Consider the following 22,282-nt stretch of genomic DNA (forward strand, 5'->3'; position numbering starts at 1 on the left):
TACTCAAAGTCTCTTGACTAAATGAATTTCATATGTGTAATCAAAGCATTATGCATGTCATTGTACTTGGAGCTAATTGGAGCAATTTTTGTTAAAATGTACCCACATGGTAAAACACTCTTTGAAAACCATCTCATGAAAGAGACTTTTTAAAGTTATTATTTTAAACATAACCATGCATCTTTATTTCCGCAGCATTTTTTCTCTTAAACCAAATGGGTACCCTTAGACACAACATGTTTCTACATCAGTGTAGGAATTACATTTTGATTCTTAAGCAATGACTGGAAGGTTGTGTATTACTACACAAAAAAATTTTGAAACATCAAAAGCTCCTAGAAGTAAATAATTTTTAAAAATATTATTAACAGTGAAAAATTGAAAGAAACTTCAATAATATTCATTCATTCATTCAATAAATATTTATTGAGCACCTACCTTGTGCACCTTCCAGGACTGAACTTGGAACAGTCCCCATCTCATGAAGTTCCCATCCTAGAGGAACAGGAAACTGGTTACATAGATTACGGTGTATTCAAAGAGTAGAATACTGTATGGTCCTATGAATGACGTGGTACAAGTATATTTATTAACTAAAATGACATTCATAGTGTAGTAAGTGAAGTAGACAGATAACAAAGAGGATTACAGCATGATAATTTTTATTTAATATATAACAATATAAGAGTTAATTATTTGTGAGAATACTTGGACTTAAAGTTTTGGTTACAAAAAAAATTATTCAAATTTTACTATAGGTAGCCGTGCTATAAATACGTCAGAAAAAGTGACGTATTTATAATTATTTTCTCTTATCCTCATTCCAACTTTGTGCCAAGTTTAGGGCTAATATCATCTTAACTCCATTTTTAAAATGAGAGAATGGGAATTGATGAGAGATTAATTAGCTTGCCTAAAATCACACAGCTTGTTAGTGAAGGAACGGAGATTTAAACCCAGGAAGTTCAGCTCTAGAGATGTGCACTTTGATCAATATGCTGTTTTGACTCATGTGTGCTTAGGCTCACACCATGGGAGTTCAAATCCAGACTAAGCTATTTGTCAGTCATGTGATCTTGAGAAAGTTCTTTAACCTCCCTAAGCCTTTGCATCTTCCATTCTGAAATGCAGAAAACAGTAGGTGACCTATCACATATGATTAACATGTGGCCTGAGTGAGAAAACCTATGTAATACTTAGCACACAGTAAATACTCAATAAATCTTCTCCTTCTCCTCCTCTTCCTCCCTCTTCCTTCACCTTCTCCTTCTTCCTTCTCCTCCCTTCTTCTTCTTCAAATTCTGGGGGGAATAGATGACCAAATATTAACAGTAGTAATCTCTAGACAGTATGATTACAGAAGACTTTCCTTTTCTTCTTTTTATTTAACAGCATTTCCTACTTTATAATATATATATGTATTATGTGGTTAACTATTGGATATAAAATAAAATCCACACTTCTCAATTGCTACATGCTACAAATATAATTTCTACAAAGATGGACATATTGCTAACAATGCTAAAGTTTTATCAAAGACATTCCATTTATCAAGCACCGTTTGGGTTGAGGAAAACATAAAAATGAGTAAGACACAGGATAAGCTCTGACAAGGTTTATGTTATAATAGGTGGGGAAAAAACGTATAAAGGGAGAACCGTCAAGGCAACAAGGGGGTATTTTAAGAGAGACACATACACAATGTTCTAGAAGCCCACTAGAGACTGGGGACCTGCCCAGGAAGCAAGAGAAGAATTCACACGGAAAGGGATGGGAGTCAGGAAACATGTCCTCCAACTTCTCACAGGAAAAAATAGATTATAGCTAGAGTATGAAAGAAACGTCAAAAATAACAAAATCAGCTGCTTAACTATGGGCTGTAAGTCACACTTCTATTTATAAGGGACTTTAAACTTATGAGTACCATACCTGTGTGCCCCCTGACAATCAAATCACCTCTCATCATGCCTCCAGTTGAGCCTTTAGTTTAAGTCCTAAGAATATGTGGGAACTTTCTAAGAGGATAAGTCAGGCTAGGAGCAGAGGAGACTTTTCCGGAAAAACTAACTGAAGGCGGGGAGAACGACAGAGTTCTTAAAGAAAAGATTCAGGGAGGGGCGCCTGGGTGGCTCAGTCAGTTAAACGTCTGACTCTTGGTTTTGGCTCAGGTCATGATCTCAGGTTTGTGAGATCAAGCCCCGAGTTGGGTTCCGTGCTGGGTGTGGAGCCTGTTTAAGATTCTCTCTCTCCCTCTCCCTCTGCCCCTCCCCAACCCACCCCCACCCACCCCCCAAGCTCATGCACGTGCGTGCACTCTCTCTCTCTAAAAAAAGAACAGATTCAGGGATAAAAAGAGGCCTGAACCACAGGAAGTATCCATCCATGAGGAGGACTGATAGGAAGCAAGATGACAGGTCTTATTTGAATTCCCAGAAAACCACAGGTGAAAGAAAGAGGGGGGGAGGTGCTTGGCAAAAGAGAAGAGTACCGTGTTGGATTTTGCACTAAGGGAGACATGAGCTGGTAGATTATAGATTGTATGTTTCATTCTCATGCTCTGCCACTCCCTGAGAGACCAGTATGGACCAGAAACTCTCCTTCTGATCAAAAAGGGTGAAGTGCTTCAGCAAAATCTAAGCATAAAGTGTGATGACCAGTGGAGAAAGTCAATTTTGGATGTTACTTGAATGCTGTTGCTCATATATTGTTATTCTTTCAATTCTTGAAGAGAAGATGTTTATTTTTTGTTTTTAAAGACAAAACTCTCACACTCTCTTAACATATCAAACATAAAGTCTCCAAGGTTGTCAACTGAAAGACATTCTCCACATTAGGGCAAAAGTTGGAACTACATCAATGACTTCATACAAATCACTATGATAAATGGGAATACTACCAAAAGTAAAACATGTAGAAGTCATGAACAGGTCCTTTACACACACACAAAAAAGTACAAATGTGTAATAAACATAAGATTAGGATTCACCTCAGTACCAGAAGAAATGTAAATTAAAACAGTGAAGTACCATTGTTTTCTAACAAATTGAAAAATACTTTAAAAATTATAATAGCTAATGGTCATATTAAGGGAAACTTCACAGAATAATTTAATAGGCATCAAAATATGCATACACTGGGAACCAACATTTTCACTTCTAGGAATGTATTATAAGGAAATTAACAGGGATATACACAAAAATTCATGACAAAGATATTCACTGAAGTTATTTTTTAAAAAAAATTTAGAAACAATCTAAATGTCCAACAGTGAGTAGTTGAATAAATTTTGAACTTTTTATTTTGAAATAATTTTAGACTTATCAAAAAGTTGTGTAAGAGATCTTTATAATAACTTTGAAACAAATTCAGAATAAACTTCTAGAACCTAGAAAGGCACTGTGGTTGGAGCTAAGTGGCCAAGGGGAATTTGTCTAGCAATTCTGGAACTTTTTCGTGCGGAGCGTGTGGACAAAGTGCACTTCTGTGCATGCTCAGAAACCCAATGGTCCTACTGACTTTGACCAGGCTAATGCAGGGCTGTGAGCCCCCATACTGCTGATGGCTTAGTTATAAAATAGTAATTACTGACTCTCCATTCCCTATGGACAGTGCTGCCTATAGAGGAGAGTTGGAAAAATATAAATGATCAAACAATATTCAGAAAAAATTTTAAGAAGTACAAAGCAGTGAGATCGACAATCAACGCCAGGAAAATTCTAGAATTGACTATTACTGAGAATTTGGAAAATTTTATTAAAGAAAATAGCATCGCGGGGCACCTGGGTGGCTCAGTCAGTTAAGCATCTGGCTCTTGATTTTGGCTCAGGTCATGATCTCAGGGTGGTGAGATCCAGTCCCGAGTGGGGCTCTGCGCTCACCGAGGAGTCTGCTTGAGATTCTCCTCTCCCTCTCCTTCTGCCCCTCCCCCTGCTCACACACTCTCTCTAATAAATAAAATCTTGAAAAGAAAATAGCATCACTATTGTGAATAGGTTAACAAAAATAAGTCAGGCCAGATTAACCTCTTTGACTTTTGTCAAATGGCCTCAAGACTCCTAGACCAAGAAACTATCATAAACACACTAAATCTAGATCTCAAAGTATTTTGTCTTTTTGGATATCTGTAACCAGCAGCAACTGACTATTTAACCAGCAGCTAGATGACTTATTAAAGCATTTATCATAATTTGTTAAATGTATTTGTATCGACGTAGCCCACTCTCATCTTTCTTTTTTTTTTTTTTTTAAATATTTTTTTTTTTTATTTATTTGACAGAGAGAGACACAGCGAGAGAGGGAACACAAGCAGGGGGAGTGGGAGAGGGAGAAGCAGGCTTCCCGCGGAGCAGGGAGCCCGATGTGGGGCTCGATCTCAGGACCCTGGGATCATGACCTGAGCCGAAGGCAGATGCTTAACGACTGACCCACCCAGGTGCCCCTCATCTTTCTATTCCTTACACAATGCCCACATATAGCAGAAACTCAATAAATGCTTGCTGAATTGATGAGTAAAAATGATGCTACATTTTAATTTTCATTGGCAACTCTAGTAAACTCTTCAATGGAAGGTTAGTTTTAGAGAAAAGGTCCTAAAAGGTAAATGAACAAAGGGCTCCGAATTCCATTCGCATTGGAGAAGGAAATAGTTTTCCTTTCTAGTTCCCAGATGAGAAAAAAAAACATATTTCACTGGGTGGGATGAGGGGAGGAATCTGCTCATGCTTATAAAACAAACCTTTGGGGCTCCATTATAGTCGATCAGTCCACAATCACTCCGTACTGCCCCCGTCTTCCCAGTCCCAAACCTGAGTGGTGTTGACCCAGCTCACTTTCCCCTCACATCCTTGGAAGTCAAGTTTTCAGGATAATAAGATTTACTGTGATCTGACCTATAACAAAACAGTAAGTGAGAAGAGAGACCTAGGATATGATCAGCTTGGGTCTCATAAACCTCCTAAGAAAAGTCCTGCCCTCATTTAGATAGCCAGTTTGGTTAGCTTTGCCTCATTTGCTTATGTTTTCCTAGATTGGAAACTAAGTATATGTTTACATTCTGAAATGCTACCATTTTAACAATTCCAACTCGGTACCAGAGAACAGAAGTCCTGATCTTCTAACCACCTTCCTGGTCGTTAAAAATTTGTAGGAGTGTTGAGCTTAAGAAAGAAAAGAAAAGAAAAGAGAAAGGAAGAAAAGAGAAGAAAAAAGAGAAAACTATTTCAGGTCTTTAAATGAAAGGAAACAGCTAATCTTCTTAAACATTTAAGTTAGAACATAAATTACAGGTAACTCCCACCATAAACACAGCTGCACTATGTCGTATGGTGACATTAAAGACAAACACTCTTCTGCCAGGATCTCAGGAAAAGCAGCAGAAGTCTGCCTTTGTGGGGAGCAAATTAAAACAGTCCTGTTGGCATCCCCAAAATGCAGTGTGTTTGAAGATATGGGCAAACAAAGTCCTCCCTCCTATCCACTCTCTCTGGCTTTGAGATAAGTAGGAACATTTCCTTTAAACAGCTTCTACATGAAAGGCAAGTCTTTCCAGCTGAAATGAGAGCCTATGTGTCAATGACAAACACATGCACTGAATGTCAACAACGCAACAGTTTGAAACATTACAGGAAGTGCCTTGAATGACTCTGCTCACTGTAGGCCTGACTGGCCGTGCTGTGGAGACATAATTAGAAAGGGCCCACAGGCACAGCTCCAGAGCTGGGCCCCAGACCAGCAGAGGCTGGGCTGAGCTAGTATAAGGAGGCAACACACAAACTAACTCATTCTTGAACAACTCCCATCATCTCAGCATCACTGAGTTCGTTCCAAAGCACCTAAGGTAAATTAGAATTAAAACTAAGCTGTTTTGCATTGATTTTTTAATAGAACTAAGATTTTGACTTCTCTAAAGGCCAGAAAGAGAGAGGGAAGGAGAACAGAAGAAAGAGGAGGAGCCAACCCTACCAAATCTTGGGTTAGAATTATAGAATGCTAGATCTAAATGGAACATTAATGGTATAACTAGTGGTTCTCAAGCCTAGCTGCATCTCAAACTTACTTGAAGAGATTAAGGAGAGTGAGATACAGAGGTAGACAGATGGACAGTCCCCCCATTCCCCACCCAAGCATCGGATGGACTTGAACTAGGGTAGGGCTAGGGCATAGGTATCGTCGAAGCTCCAGGCAGAGCATTCTCTAGTAAATTCAGGGTGGATAAACCGTGATTCCACATACAAAAAAAGTATGTGCAGGGCTAAGATACCAGAGGTTTAGGATGCTATAGATTCAGGGACAAGGAATCTCTAACCCAGTTTGACAGGCTAGAAGGAGACTGGGATATGCTGCTTAAATTGGCCCTTAGGCAAATTGTCAAAGAAAAGAGGCAGAAATAAAACTGTCCAGGGCGCCTGGGTGGCTCAGTCAGTTAAGCGTCTGCCTTCGGCTCAGGTCATGATCCTGGGGTCCTGGGATCGAGTCCCGCATCGGGCTCCCTGCTCCGCAGAGTGTCTGGATAGAGAAAGAGAGAGAGCACAAGGGGGGGTGGGGGAGGGGAGAAGAAGGCTCTCCGCTGAGCAAGGAGCCCGACAACAATGCAGGACTCGATCCCAGGGCCCTGGGATCATGACCTGAACCCAAGGCAGACGCTTAACCCACTGAGCCACCCCAGGCGCCCCTGACTGAAATTTGTCTACTTACTTAGTCCTCCTCTCTCGGAGCCAAAGTCGGCAAAGGTTCCTCTTTGCTATAGATTCTACCCAGAAACACTGAGGCTGAATAATTTCCATCTTAATTCACCCACTGTATTCATAAAGGGATTGGTTCTTAGCCAGAGTCAGGGATGATTAGATAATCACCTAATGCTTTGGTTCTTAAACTTCTGTGAAGCCCTTTGAGAAGCGGACGAAAGTTACAGCCCCTCTTGCCAGAAAAAAATGCATAGATCTTGCATGTAAAATTTCAGAGTCAAAGGACACCCACTGGAGGAAATCCCACAGGGAAGAATGCTGATCCAGGCCAAGATTTACACTTGAGAGAGAAGAAAAATAAGGAACAGAAAAGACAAATTACTTGTCCCAAGATCTTAATGCTTAGTAGCAGCAAACTTGCGTTATGCTTTGGGTCTCCTGATTCCTGGTCTGGGGCCCTTTCTACCTCCTCGTGTTGTTGCTTATGTCGGAGGCCAAACTGTTATTAAAAATTGGGCAGAGGGGCTCCTGGGATCGAGTCCCGCATCGGGCTCCCAGCTCTGCGGGAAGCCTGCTTCTCCCTCTCCCTCTGCCCCTGCTTGTGTTCCCTCTCTTACTGTCTCTCTCTCTGTCAAATAAATAAATAAAATCTTAAAAAAAAAAAAAAAATTGGGCAGAAAGTGGAACGGTGATTCAGTTGCAACAAAGGCCTCAGCCAACCCTGTGAGGAACTTAGGAACCAGGGTGGCCCCTCAGAGTTGTCCTGACTTGAGGCGGGGTAGAGGGGGAGATTGATGGGCCAGGGAGACCTCTTCAGGGCCTCCGTTGAGAGTTACCAGCCATCAATACTCCCAGCAAGACAGTGGAATGAGCACCTCTGTCCTGGGGCGGGGGGGCGGGGGGTGCGGGATCCTGGACAGGGCACCATCACTTCCACCACAGTGGGCTTGGGGACACTTGCAACTAACCCCTTATTCCTTTCCAAATAACCCTCAAAATGTTAAGGTAACATTTTCCTCTCTCCCTTTCCCTCTTCTCGGAAAACTACAATCAGCCCATAGATCATCAAGCGCCAAAAAAAAAAAAAAAAGTAGCTACGATATCCTAAAATATACCTGAACTATGCTGGGGACTCCTCTAAACACCATAATGACAATTGACCTTGACAAAATCAGGGAAGTCCATTTCCAAAAATAGTGTCTGGGGGATCCCAAAAGTAATGGGATGAAATTCATCGAGCAATGCACTGTTTCGCCTTATAGCCTTTCCATTTGTCATACAAATTACAATGAATACTTATTTCTTGATTTACATTTCAGCCTCCACACAATTTGCAGCTCCTGCCATGTTTTCATGCACCATCTGGAAGAACTAATGAGCCCAGGAGCAACAGAAATTATAACTTGCTTTGACTAAACCTAGAAGATTTTTGCAGGCAATATGATTTTGCCTTTTTTTTTTCTTTCTGGATTTGCAAGAAGATTAAAACATGAGTTTCACTGAGTGTAGGGCAGAAATATGCAAAGCTAATTTTAATAGAATGAACCTGAAGGCATCTGGCATTCCTAATCAATTCAGAATAATTTAGTCATAATGGCAATAGTCTCGTGATAGAAAGTCTCTTCTGACATTGGAATTCTTAAAAATGATTACCTAGCCCACACGCAAAGGTTGCCGTGGGTCTCGGTGGGCATGAGAGGGATCGCACAAGAATGCTGAACAGCAAAGAGCCTGAGAACTTGGACTCTGGCCTCCCTTGGACCTGGGCCCAATTTTGACACCTACTATTGAAAGGACTCTGGACAAGTTACTTAGCCTCCTTAGATATCAGGTGCCCTGTAAACAAAACAGGAATAATAAGAACTACGTAATGAGGTTACTGTGAGAATTAAGTGAAATAATGCAAGTGAATTTAGTTGAATCATTAGGGCATCAACGCTAAAGAAGTGCTTGATCATTGTTAGTGGCTGCCATTTTGTCTTTAGAGAGTTTGCCCCCCCCCCAAAAAAAATTATATATGTAACATGGATGAATTACATAATCTGTAATTCAGTCCAAGTGCTCGTTTTTGTCTCATGACAGAGTGTGAAGGTCTTCTGGTTAGTCCTGGTCTCACCATCTAAGTCCAGTGGACTCCAAGAAATGTAAGTAGATTTACCAATGGGGCCAGACATTTCACATTCTAGTCTTCTTAAAAGCTAAATTTAGGAAAGGAAATAAGTGACTGTCTTAATCCTTTCTCTTGCCATAGCAAACATCTCCCCCAATGGCAAAGCGAAGGGAGGAGGCAAATACTAGGACTATCCACAAAATCCAAAACGATGGGAGTTATAGTACTTGGAAGGCTCTTGTAAAATTAATACACTCAACTTAGCATGTCAGCATTAATGTGATTTTATAGTTTTTATAAAATAGTATTTTTTATGATTATAAAGCAAAAAGAAAAATCACATATTGCAGAAAATACATTAAACTTTGAAAGAAGATAATAGAAATCACCCAAATCCTACAATTTGTAGAGGTTAAACACCTAATAAATCACTGGGTTTCTTTCTAGTTTTTTCCTAGACACAAGTAGAGCTGTTTTTGTTTTTGTTTTCAGAATTGAGATCATATTGCTTATTTAGTATTTGATCCTACTTTTTTTCATTTATATATGTAAACCAGTATCTTTACACATTTCTTGAAAATGTGACTTTAGCAATATGTGGTAACCCCTTACATACATTTCACTGATGAATCATTAGTTTTTAATTTTTTACTCTAAAAAAATAAAGCTGCAACAAACATCTTTATGTATTAATTTTTGTCCAATCTGATTTTTTAACAGATGGATAACTAGAAATGGAATTACTGCAAAGAATGTATTTTTAACTCAATTATTGTCCATCAGTTGCTTTTCAAAAAGACGATACCGGCATGCATTCCCATCAGCAATGCGTTAGTACCCACCTTACCAAACCTCTGCCCATGCCAAATTTCAAAACTTTTCAAACTGAAAGAGTATCTCATACAAATAACTGATATGTTGGCAAGAAGAATATTTTAATTACCTAAATTAAAGTTCTAATTACCTCCACTAAAATGTGAAAGTGAATTCATGACAATCAGGTCAAGGTTAATTATATTTTCTACTTTGATCAGTCTTGGGGTTGAATTATCTGTTGCCACCATCCCTAGTCTAGGAGTCTCAGGAGGGCAGCAAAGGGTTTTACGCGTCTCCCACACCCCCCAGCACAGTGTCTGTATGCTGTTCATGCTCAACAATTATTTGTGGAATGCAGCTGATGGTGCTTTCCAGCCTTTAGGGTGCTATCAGCCCATCTTGTGAAAGAGGCGGATACAGATGACAAAACCCAGAAATGCCTACCTCCCCATCACCATAGTGTTATCTGGATCAGAGAAAAGTAAAACAAACCACAGGAAAAAGGCTCTGCAGTGATAATGTGGTACATCTTAGGCTAGAGAAATAGCTTTCCAACTTTTTTTGACCATGACCCTCGATAAGAAAAACATTTACATCATGACTCAGCGCACAAAAACGTATATAGAGATATATAATTAAAGTAAATACCGTGCACTTCTCTGACGCTCTAGGATGCACACAGGTGTTTTCTATTTCCATTTTTAAAGAACGTTCATCACAACGCACATTATCTCACCACGTGAGGTTTGGAAAACAATTCAGCAAAGCAGAACTGGCCACCAGCGGCAGGGCAACCTCAGAGGCCATCAGCTTCCATACCTTTCAGGGGGTGGGGAGACCTTCCTTGGCCCTCCACTGTCCCTTCCCACGTGGGCACGGCTGTGGAGGATGCTTCCACCCTCTGTGGTCTCACTGCCGTGTTCTGGTTTCCTGAGACCACAGATCCAGACAACAGTTGGTAACCTGTCTCCTGATGTCACGGTCTGGCTTGTGATTCTAGGTCATCCAATGAGAATCAATCTTTTTTTTTTAGGTTTTTTTTTTTTAATTTTGTTTTATTATGTTATGTTAATCACCATACATTACATCATTAGTTTTTGATGAAGTGATCCATGATTGTTTGCGTATAACACCCAGTGCTCCATGCAGAACGTGCCCTTTTTAATACCCATCACCAGGCTAACCCATCACCCCACCCCCCCAGAACCCTCAGTTTGTTTCTCAGAGTCAATCTTTAATTGTTAAAGGCAAAACTTCTGCGGTGAGAACGGATGGCAACTAAAACCCACTGAAATGATGAAAGCCTTCCGGAAAGAGGTGGAGATTTGACAACAAGCTCGCAGATTCAACTAATTCGTTTGCTCTAAAAATCAGAGCAACCCAGAAGGAGGAGATTTCTAGCACTGTCATCTACCAAATGTCAGTGTCCATCACTGGCTGCTGAAGGCCACGATCCCCCGCCTAGGACTCCAGAAGCCACCTCCTTCCCTCTTAGATGCTCCAGCATCCATTTTCTGACTCTGAGACTCATAACCCACCAAATCTTCCCACGGTCTGGGATGTAGATTCGGCAGTGGGAGTTGGAGCAACTGTCTTGGACCACAGAACAGAAGGTTGTAGAACAAGAAACTAGATACCATAAAGTCGTCTCATCAATTCTAAAGCAGGTACTCTGTTATGTGAAAGAGAGAGAAGCTTCTATTCCATTGAAGCCACTTTGCTGTGTCCTTGGCTACAAGAGCCGAATGTGTATGGTAACTCATTATTCGGGTCACATCATGAATAAAATACCAGAGTCCAATATTTGAACCCAAATCCGTAGGAATCTGAAGCCCAGTTTCTTGCTGACCATACAGTCCTGCCCGCAAAAACCAAAAGGAGAGAGTGTATCGGAAGGAGGTCAAGCTGGCGGCGAGAGAGGGCTACCTGCAAACGAGTTTTCACTCTCCAGTGCCTAAAACGAGCCTGTGCCACATCCCACCGAAAGCTCAGGCCCCCTGATCTTGAATGAAAAACCAATAAACAGCTAGAAGGATGAAGAGGCATTCCACAAACCCCAGCTACGCAAGCACAATGCTGACAGTTGCAGATAAGAGCCAGATTCAGGTTTGCTGTGGGAAGCAACACTGAAAACCCACGGGGATAACATGGTGTCAGCGACACTTCCCAGCTCTAGCCCCAAGAGGCAGCACCAAGGTACTGTGGCTGTGGTCACGCCCCACCCCACTCACCAAAGGCATTGCTACCACCCAGTTCCCAGGGGCACCCTGGAGCCTGACGTTGGAGAGTAGTCAGTTCAAAATCTACACTTTGAAAGAACCGAGTCCGGCTTGTTTCAAGGACCTAAGCAAGCAGCACTCCTCCTCACTGTCCACAGGATGAAAGCCTCACTGTCTATCACAAAGGTGATCTGGAGGCATCCATTTGCTTTAGCTGAAACAAACGCTGAATGACCGGTTTTTAGACCAGAAAGATGCTCAAATCCATCAAGTAGGCACTCTTCCCATGTTTTTATATTGATGCCCTGCCCGCACGCACCCCCACCCCCTTCCCTGCCACCCCGTAACACTGAAATGGGGATAAATGAAGACGGGGATCATGAAGAAATTATAGAAATTTCTTCTGTGTCTGTGGACCCAGAGGAATCACGGAAATCGATTCTGACCCAAATGTCACAGCCAAGGAACAGGCTTCCAAACCAAATCAGACCAGCTGTTTGTCCCCATGGAAGAAAGTGGGCCGAGAATGGTTTCCAGCCAGCCCTCCGGCAAAAACAGAAACCCGACACCCCAGAGAAAGTCCCAATCCCCTGTAAACAAAGAAGGGAAGAACTGTTCATTACAGCCACTGAAATCTTTTAATATCAGGCTCCAAGTATGTCAAGCACACCAAACAAATTTAGCTTCACCACCTGTTCCGGAAAAGAAACACCCATGCCAAAAATCCCCCTAAAAGCGCATAGATATTCTCAGTGTGGATTAGCTGGGAGTCTTTTCAAATATGTTCTATATTAGAGTTTGTAAACTGGGCACTGGATGTACACCACATGGCCGCCATGTAAGACATGTGAAGTTTTTGTTCCATGCCTTAAAAAAAAAAAAAAAACTTTAATTTGACAAAATGGTAAGAAGTCCTAAAAACAAAAAAAAAACAAAAAAAAAAACAAACCTACTTTGGGTGTGACTCTGAGCTGGGGTCCTGGGGAACAAAGGAGGGAGCCCAGAGTCTTACCGCAGGGAAAAGACCCATACTTGACAAATTCCATCGAGAGGGTGGTTCATCGCCAACAGAGCGGGCTAGACGGTAATGGATAAAACACAGATGTGTAGATGTGTCGGTGCCAAGAGGTATAAGATGCCATGCTATATGCAGGTAACAGGAAAAGTCATGCCTTGGTGAAGCCATGTTCAAAAGACAAAAGTGAGAGACAATATCTGAACATACTTTCACTCAGCATTGACTTGTAAGCACCTTCCAATCTCTGGATTCTGAGAGATGAAAGGAGATAATGTCTGTAAAGGGTTTAGGAAAATGCCAGGCACCTACTGAATTTTCAATACATGCTTGTTACTGTGGTTGCCCTTGAGATGAAACTGTGCTCCTGGGTAGGTCCTATCACCCCGCCCACCACCCCAGGAACTTGTTGAGCTCCTATCCTTCCTTTAAGACCCAAGTCAAATCTCCTCTTGAAAGCCTTTTATCCCCCGCCCCAGGCAGTGTTAGGAGCTACTCTGCCAGCACTTTCCAAGCCCGGTTTTTACGGACACAGATCCCCTCCCAGGAGTTCAAGAATAACTTAAAAGGGAGGCATGTAGACTAGTCATCTATGCATCCATGCATCTAACACGTAACTTGAAGCATGCTCAGTGAATAAATGAGCCCTAAGTGATCCATGCATCTAACACGTAACTTGAAGTATGCTCAGTGAATAAATGAGCCCTAAGTGCTAGAAGGAAAGAAGTTGGGACAGCAGGCCAGTGGGGATGTGCCCCCAAAATCCCCAGCCTATGGCTACGTATGAGATCTCCCCGACATTAACACCTCAGTATCGAGAGCAACAAGCCTAGCCATGCCGTCGGGGCAGGACTCCAATCGTTTGCAAAGTTCCTGTGAATTATGTCTGCAGTGGCCCTCATGTGCACTCAGGTCCATTCTGACCACCATCTTTCCCCTTGCTAAATCTAAGCCCACTCCTTCCCCACCTCCCCTGCCCCTGTGACACCTCGCAACCCTACGGCAGCACTGGGAGCAGCCCCCCCTGCCCAGGCACAGATCCCTGGGGATCTGCCCAGCCCAGACTCTCCATTCTGATGAGCAAAAACAGCTGGAGTCTCTTGAGAAGGGAGAAGGGAGAAGCAGGCTCCCTTTGTAGCACCTGCGACTCTAGGAAGCTGATGGGGGCTGAGGATGGGGGTGGGCTAAAGGGTCAGAGAGCTAAAACAGGTTTCTCAGGGAACCCACAGGGCAGCCCCTTCCCTCCCTTTGTCCCTGGGGTGCCCATGGGAACTCAGAAGCAGAGCTGGGATGGGAGGGGTACGAGCGCCAGCCCCAGAGTCCTCACGCCCACTGCTACAGTCTGCATTGGGATGACAGTCCCCTGCCTCCTCCACCGAACACGCTCTCAAGGGGCCCTCCCTCCAGGACTTTTAGCCACTAGGCACTAGAGACACGGGTCCCATGGCCTTCCAGCTGTCTGCTCCGCAGATACTGAGACCTAGCCCAGACAAAAAAAAAAAAAGTATTTGTTCCCAAAGTTTTTAAATCCTGCAAAATTAAAATGAATAAATACTCAACTAAAACGTTTACCAACGGTCACATTACATCAGCTCAAATAACATATCCACATCACGGAAATTTCTCCTAGAACATGGGTGCATTTTCATGTGTTAGAATGACACGGGATGGGTTCTATCAAAAGTAAGTGCTCTGGGAACCTCTGAGGGTCAAAATCAGCCATTCCTCCCTGCATCCTGGTTCCTCAGACCATCTCCAGCCTCCTCAGCCTGCCAGGCTTGTCTGAGAAGACTGAAATGCAATTGCAGGCACACTTCAGTGCTTCAACAAAAGAGAATTTTTGTTAGAAAATGTATGAATATACACAAGAGAACGCAGCAAGCGGGAGAACTTTCCTCACTGGTAGAATAATTGGGGCTGATCTTTGGGGGCACCAGCACCTCCGCGGAGACTTCATCAACCCTAATATAATAAGCTTCACAAGCCTGCTCCTCTTGAAGGGAAAAATAAGGGTTGTTTTGTTTTTAAAGATTTTATTTACTCGGAGCCTCTGGGTGGCTCAGTCAGTTAAGTGTCTGCCTTCTGCGCAGGTCATGATCCCAGGGTCCTGGGATCGAGCCCCGTATCGGGCTCCCTGCTCAGTGGGGAGCCTGCTTCTCCCTCTCCTTCTCCCTCTGTCCCCCAGCTCGTACTCTCTCTCTCTCACTCTATCTCAAAGAAATAAAATCTTAAAAAAAAAAAAAAAGATTTTGAGACAAAGAGCACATGGGAGCAAGTGCGGGGGGAGGAACAGGGGGAGAAGCAGACTCCCCCCCGAGCAGTGAGCCCGACATCCGACATCCATCTGGGGGCTCGATCCCCAGACCCCAAGATTATAACCTGAGCTAAAGGCAGACGTTTAACCGACTAAACCTCCCAGGCGCCGGAGAAAATAAGCTTTTAAATGGGTTTTATTTCAGGGCGGACTGGCAAGTCAACAGACAGACAAGCATACATGCTACAGTGTCAACAGCAATTTTTATTTTCATCCACATTATGCAAAACAAATTAATTTGAATTTCTTACAAAAATGTTTTCCCTTCATATCGTTCTCATTGAGAAAGAAAAAATTTGTTCTCCCTCTTCCTGCAGAGAAAGACCTGTAAGCACTGTGGAATCACACACAGAATTGTGCAACACTGTGAAATGTATTCAGAGTTATTTTCGTCATTCTTTGTTCTTTGTGTATCATCAGATTGTGGTGGCTTCTTCCTCTCCGCGAGACAAAGTTGTCTCTTGGCCCTAGAACCCGGTCAATGCCCACTGCACCTAGCTGACCTCAATTGTTAGTATTTCCCAAGAAATACTCCTCTCATCTTCTTCTATCCCTCTTTCATCCATTCCCCCAACCCCAGCTTTGTCCAAACCCTGTCCTCTCCTGATCTGCCCACCACCTCTTGCTGGGGCACAGCTGAAGCCGCATTTCCCTCCCACAGTCTTTCAGTTTGAACTGTAACAAACTTCCCTTCACCAAAGTCCCAAAACAGAGAGCTTTACTCCCACAATTTCACCCTTAAGTTGATGCTCTTGAATATTACCTAAAAATTATTTCTGCTTATGTCTTACTCCACTAGTAAGATTCTCAAATTCCCTCAAGGAAGGAACTGTGACTCACCATCTTTTTTATCCAGCACAGTGCGAAGCACCTGATAAACATGCACTGCCTGTTACTGTAAGTTGCTTTGGAATTTCAGATCTAATGCGGCAACTGGCACTTCAGCTACTTGTATGCTCACCCAGTGGGATTTCATAACTGCATAAATACATATGCAGAGATTTACACGTGTGCTATGGTGACAGCAAAGTACAGCAGCATCTTTTCATTATAGTCAATCTGACAGGTTTCCATTTTTAAAAAACTACCATTGTCATTTTGACCAATTCATTGATTAGAACCACGGAGGACTATCTCAGTATGGGCTGATGTACAAGATGTCTATGTTAGTGTTCTCCAAGGAGCACAGACTGGGTTTTCCTTTTTTGTTCTCCATGTCAATATTGTCTAATACACGCCTGGCATTCTGTTCAATGAACTCCAAAAAGAAAGTGAAAAAAAGCATTTTGTAATTTATCATTAAATTTGATGTAACAGGCAAGGTGGGAAAAAATGTATCATTTTAGCAGTTTTACCACACCCTCTGAGGAATAGAAGAGTCTCTGAGAAACACTTGGATAAATCAGCACTTGGAGTGTAAATTGAAACAGTAAAGATCTGGCGGTCCAAAGAGCTTGATATTGCTCTGAGGGCAACAAGGAAAGGAATTTCTTTGTTGTTTTAGAATGAGTGGGGGAGGCAGAGGAGAAAAAGAAGGGGAAAGAGAGCAGAGCAAGGAGACTATCTTGTGATTAAGCCCTTCCCCGTTTTCCCTTTGGAAAGGGACAAAAGATGACCTCAAAAGGAGAGGCCCAAAAGGATTCTGGAGAATTTGTTATGGCCTTCTGTTTGTTTACTCTACTATGTGAACTATGACCCCTACTCCGTATGTTACCCAAATCTGCCACCACACCATTCAATTAAATCTCTGCAGAACTCAGTCTTAATAAAAATCTCTATACAATTCAAACTTTTCTCCACTCAACCTCTACCCAGATCAAGTTCTTCTCAACTCAATCTCTACTCCATTAAAAACCCCTCTCAATTCAATACTGAGAGATGCTTTGAGTGAGGGTGGTTTTTTGGAATTTGAAGAGGTCGGAATTCACACGTAGGCTGTAGCAGTAGAACCCAAAGGAAAACACACACACAGTTGTCAGAAGACCATCCGAATGCAGGTTCCTTGTGAATTTTCAGAAATCTTGCTGGGGATGGATTTCTACAGGCCATGGTTTCAAGGCACTAGAGGAAACTTATCAGATATTAAAGGAAGGAAGGTCTCCAGTTGATGGAAGAGTTACACATATTGTTTAAAAGTTTGAATATGCATGTGTAGACTCCACAAAAGTAGGAAAAATCCTTTAGAGCTGCTCAAGTCCAAGGCGATGCTTAATATTGTCTATACTTCTGGAAAAATCATTTCTAGCTCTGAAGTTACTCTTTATACGAAGAAATAGAAATCCCCGTGTAACCTCTGTGACCACCACGCAATACCATTGGTACAAAGTGATAAGAACAAAGAACTCAGAACCCAGAGGCAGGGCCCGAAGGTGCCCAGCCCAGAATGCACAGGTTGAAGAGCAAGACTATGACCATGAGCAAGTAGAAACATATGGCATTATCAGGTAGTCAGCGACAGGCATTTTACAAAGCATCCTTTAATGGATAACAAACCTCCTTAGTAATCACATTCCTGAAATCTTTATTATTTATTTATTGCCTTAAAGGGTACATCTGACATAACAGGGTGGAATGAAGAATGGCAATTTTCTACCACCTTTTGAAGTGCCACTAAATTACAGACATTAAAAATGTACAAGTGCACCAACACAAAGAAAAAATGGGGAGGAGACGACTGTCAATGAGTGAGGTCAACAAATGTTCAATGACAGAAAGCAGACAGGGGAGTATAAGCAAGTCTAGCAAAGGGGAGAAATCCAGTATCTAAGACAGAGAAAAATCATTTTAAAAGACAGAGCCTAATCACCCACAGTACTGCGGAAAGGCTCAGAAGTGGACGCACCAGGAACCAGGAAGTGGAATGAGACCAAGGGAGGAAGGAAAATCTGTATACAAAGTAAGGAGTGATCAACACGAAGGGCCCTTCCCCTTTCCTCAATTCCCTGCAGCCAGGCCCTGGCCTTCTCCCCTTTGCTTAGGAGACTGGACATTTAGTGTCTGAAAAATATAGCCCAGAGAGGCTCAAAAGTAGTGGGGGGCTGGACTGAAGCTTGGAGCTCTGGGGATTAAGGAAGGCCTTCACAGTAAGCATTGGGTATACTTACCCTGCTGCTGCGAGCCATATAACCTATAGGAAAGATGGTAACATATACTGATCTAAAGAAATTGAACAGCACAAGAGGGGAGAAAACTCAACAGACAGACATCGATATAAGGATTCTCTCAATGAAAACGTTAGATCACAGCCCTAAGCCCATGTACTCTCCTCCCAGCTTCCAATGTGCTTTTAAGTGATTACTGTTTTAATGAGAAGACAGACAAGGATCCTCAAACACTCAAGCAACGTTGGTAGCCTTACACTACCGGATTTCAAGACCTAGGATTAGCGACAGTAATGTTCACGTAGGATAAACATATTAGAACAATGAAACAGAAACAGAGTCCTATAAATAATGCCAGTAGATTTTTGACAAACTAGATCAGGCTATCCTCTGAGAAAAGAATAACAGAAGGATATCCATATAAACAAAAATTAACCTCCTTGTGTGCACAGAATTAACTCATAAGAGCTAAAACCATAAAGCTTCAAGAATAAAACCTAGGAAAAATTTCTCACTCCCATGGATTGGCAAAGATTTTTCAAACACAGAACATGTAAAAAAAAAAAAAAAAAAAAAAACCCTTAAAAGAAAAGAAACTGATTAAAAAAAAATTCCCACTTAAAACATGTTAAGTTTTTTGCAAGACACGTTAAAAAATGAAAAGGTCAGCCACACAATTTGGGTGAAAATACAAAACAGATTTGTACCCAGAAAAGAACTCTTACTTCTCAATAAGAGGGCAAACAACCCCTTGTTTTAAATTAGCAAAATACTTTGACAATTCACAAAGGAAGCTAAACAAATGACAAATAGGCATAGGAAAATATTTTGAATGTCCTTAGTCAGTAGGGAATTTCAAATTAAATCTCAGTGAGATACCACTCACTAGAGTGGTTACAATTTTATTTTTAAAGATTTTATTTATTTGACAGAGAGAAAGAGAGAGAGAGCGCTCAAAAGCAGGGGGAGCTGCAGACAGAGGGAGAGGGAGAAGCAGACTCCCCGCTGAGCAGGAAGCCTGACGCGGGGCTCGATCCCAGGACCCTGAGATCATGACCTGAGCTGAAGGCAGACGCTTAACTGACTGAGCCACCCAGGCACTCCGTGGCTATAATTTTAAAAAGTAGCAATACCAAGTGCTGATAAAGATGTAGAGCAACCGGAACTCTCATACATTGCTGGCAGGATTGTAAAATGGTACAACCACTTGCCAGTTAATGATATACTTTTTCTAATTAACCATAAAATACCATACAGAACCCAGCAATTGCTCTCCCAAATATTTCAAAATAAATGAAAATGTACATCTATACAAAAACTTGTATATGAATTTTATTACAGTTCTGTTCATAATAGCTCCAAGCTAGAATGTTCCAATAACCCAAATGTCCATGGATAAATGGATAACCAAAGGTGATAGATCTATATACCACTCAGCAATAAAAAGTAATTGACGGAGATACAAGATGGATGAATCTCGGGATGCCTGGGTGGCTCAGTTGGTTAAGCATCTGCCTTCGGCTCAGGTCATGATCCCAGGGTACTGGGATCAAATCCTGCATCAGGTTCCTTGCTCAGTGGGGAGTCTGCTTCCCCTTCTCCCTCTCCCTCTGCCTGCCACTCCCCCTGCTTGTGTGCATGCTCTCTCTGGTGAATAAAAATTTTTTTAAAAAGATGGATGAATCTCATAAGCATTATGATGAACAAAAGAAACTGGACTACATAGTGGATGATTCCATTTCTATGAAATTCTAGAACAGGCAAAACTAATCCACTGTGACAAAGAAAATCCATGTTTGTCTGGCATGGGGGCAGACTGACTGCAAAGGAGTCTGCAGAAGTTTTGGAGATGATGGAAATGTTATAAATCTGGATTGCAGTGGTAGTTACCCAGGTGTACAAAACTCATCAAGCTGTATATTTTACAATAAGTACATTATATGGAAATTATGCCTTTTTTAAAGATTTATTAGAGGGAAAGAAGGACAGAGGGACAGAGACTCCCCGCTGAGCAGGGAGCCTGATGCGGGGCTCAATCCTAGGACCCCGGGATGATGACCTGAGCCAAAGGCAGATGCTTAACCAACTGAGCCACCCAGGCGACCTGGAAATTATGCCTTAATAAGGTTGATTAAAAAAAAAAAAATCTCTTGACACCACGTTTTCCTCCCACTACTCTGCTCCTTGACAGCCACACTCTCAGAAGGGCTGTCTATCACTGCCACATTATTTCCTCTCCTCCCATTCTTAATAGCCCATTTCAAGTTAGGCTTATGAGCAGACCACCAAAACTGTTATTAGACCTCAAATTTCCTAATTCTATTATCAATTTCATACCGTCTCTCACTTCTTTCTTTTTTGGTTCTCTTCCTACCTCACTAGCTGTTACTCATTAGTCAACTTTACTGGTCTCTCCTCAGCTTTCCAGCATCTACTTGGAATTTCCCCAGGCTTGATAATCCTCTATTCTCTTTCTACACTCATTTGCTAGGTGATCTCATTTAGCCCCTGACTTTAAATATTACATTAAACTGATGATTCCCAAGGCTGTCTCTACCCCTGACCTCTTCCTGAACTCCAGACTGACATACCAGCTGCCACTTGACCTTCTATTTGAATGTCTAAGAAGGGTCTCAAACTCAAAATGCCTGTAGTAGGGCTGAATGACGGGCCTGAGTAGATATCCAGGTCCTAATTCCTGGCACCAGTAAATCTTACCTTGTAGGTTAAGGATCTTGAGATGGGGAGATTATCCTGGATTATCCTACTTGGCCATAAATGTAATCACAAATGTCCTTATAAGAGAAAAGTAGAGGGAGACTTGACTATAGAAGAAGACGGCAACGACATATTGACTAATGATGCCTAAAATAAGACACAAGGCTGCTGGTTTTGAAGATGGTGGAAAGGGCCGCAAGCCAAAGGATGGGAGGAATGAAAATCTAGAAGCTGGTAAAGTCAAGGAAACAGATTTCCCCTTAGAGCCTCTCTAGGAGCACACGTAGTCTTGCCAACTCCTTGATTCAGGCTCAGTAAAACAGATTTAGGACTTGTGACCCCCAGAACCATAAGAGAATAAGTTTCTGTTGTTTCAAGCCACAAAGTCAGTGGTAATGTGTTCTAGCAGCCAGAAGACACTCATACAGTTCCTAAAGTGAACTCCTCATCTCTCTCCTCCAAGTACCTACCCATGCCATTCTCATTCTCAGTAAATAGCTCGGGCCAAAAAAATCTTGGATAAACATTCCATGAGAGCAGGGACCATGTTTCATGCACTACTGTATCTCTAGGTATGAAATAATGCCAGACAACTAGCAGGTTTTCAAAAAGCATTCGCTGAACAAATGATGGAATGAATACAGAACACAGAAGATCACTATCATACCATCCTTAATATCCTAAAGTTTCCTGCCTCCATGAAACAAGAAAGAAAAAAAAAATGTAACATTAAAAACCAGAGCACCTGGCTGGCTCAATCAGTGGAACGTGCGACTCTTAAGCTCAGGGTTAGGAATTCAAGCCCCACATTGGGTGTAGAGAGGACTTAAAAATAAAATCTTGGGGAACCTGGGTGGCTCAGTCGGTTGAGCATCCAACTCTTGATTTCGGCTCAGGCCATGATCTCAGGGTCGTGGGATCAAACCCCACATTCCATGCTCCACACTGGGCATGGAACCTGCTTAAGATTCTCCTCAGCCCTGCTCACTCTAAATACTTACATACATACATACATAAAATCTTTTTTTTTTTTTTTTAAGATTCTATGTATTTATTTGATAGAGATGGAACACAAGCAGGGGGAGTGGGAGAAGGAGAACAGGCCTCCTGCTGATCAGGGAGCCCAACGCGGGGCTCGATCCCAGGACCCCAGGATCATGACCTGAGCCGAAGGCAGACACCCAATGACTGAGCCACCCAGGTACCCCATACATAAAATCTTTAAAAAAATCAAAAACCAAAATAAAGAGCTCTTTGAAATTGAAAAATATCTCAGCTAAAATTTTTAAAAACTCAATACAAGGGT

The 22,282-nt window shown here is 42.1% G+C and overlaps 1 long non-coding RNA gene across 1 annotated transcript in view; it reads right to left on the bottom strand.

Moving 5' to 3' along the window:
* LOC144380108 (uncharacterized) overlaps positions 1-10,658 on the bottom strand; it is a 36,042-nt gene extending 25,384 nt beyond the window's left edge. The window contains exons 1-3 of the long non-coding RNA XR_013443923.1: positions 10,258-10,658; positions 4,736-4,889; positions 439-1,301 (exon numbers count right to left, since the gene is read on the bottom strand). This is a non-coding gene — a long non-coding RNA (uncharacterized LOC144380108). The remainder of the gene's footprint in view (positions 1-438; positions 1,302-4,735; positions 4,890-10,257) is intronic.
* Positions 10,659-22,282: the final 11,624 nt, after the last annotated feature.

The sequence above is a fragment of the Halichoerus grypus genome, chromosome 14 (assembly GCF_964656455.1).
Source record: "Halichoerus grypus chromosome 14, mHalGry1.hap1.1, whole genome shotgun sequence".
NCBI lineage: Eukaryota > Metazoa > Chordata > Mammalia > Carnivora > Phocidae > Halichoerus > Halichoerus grypus.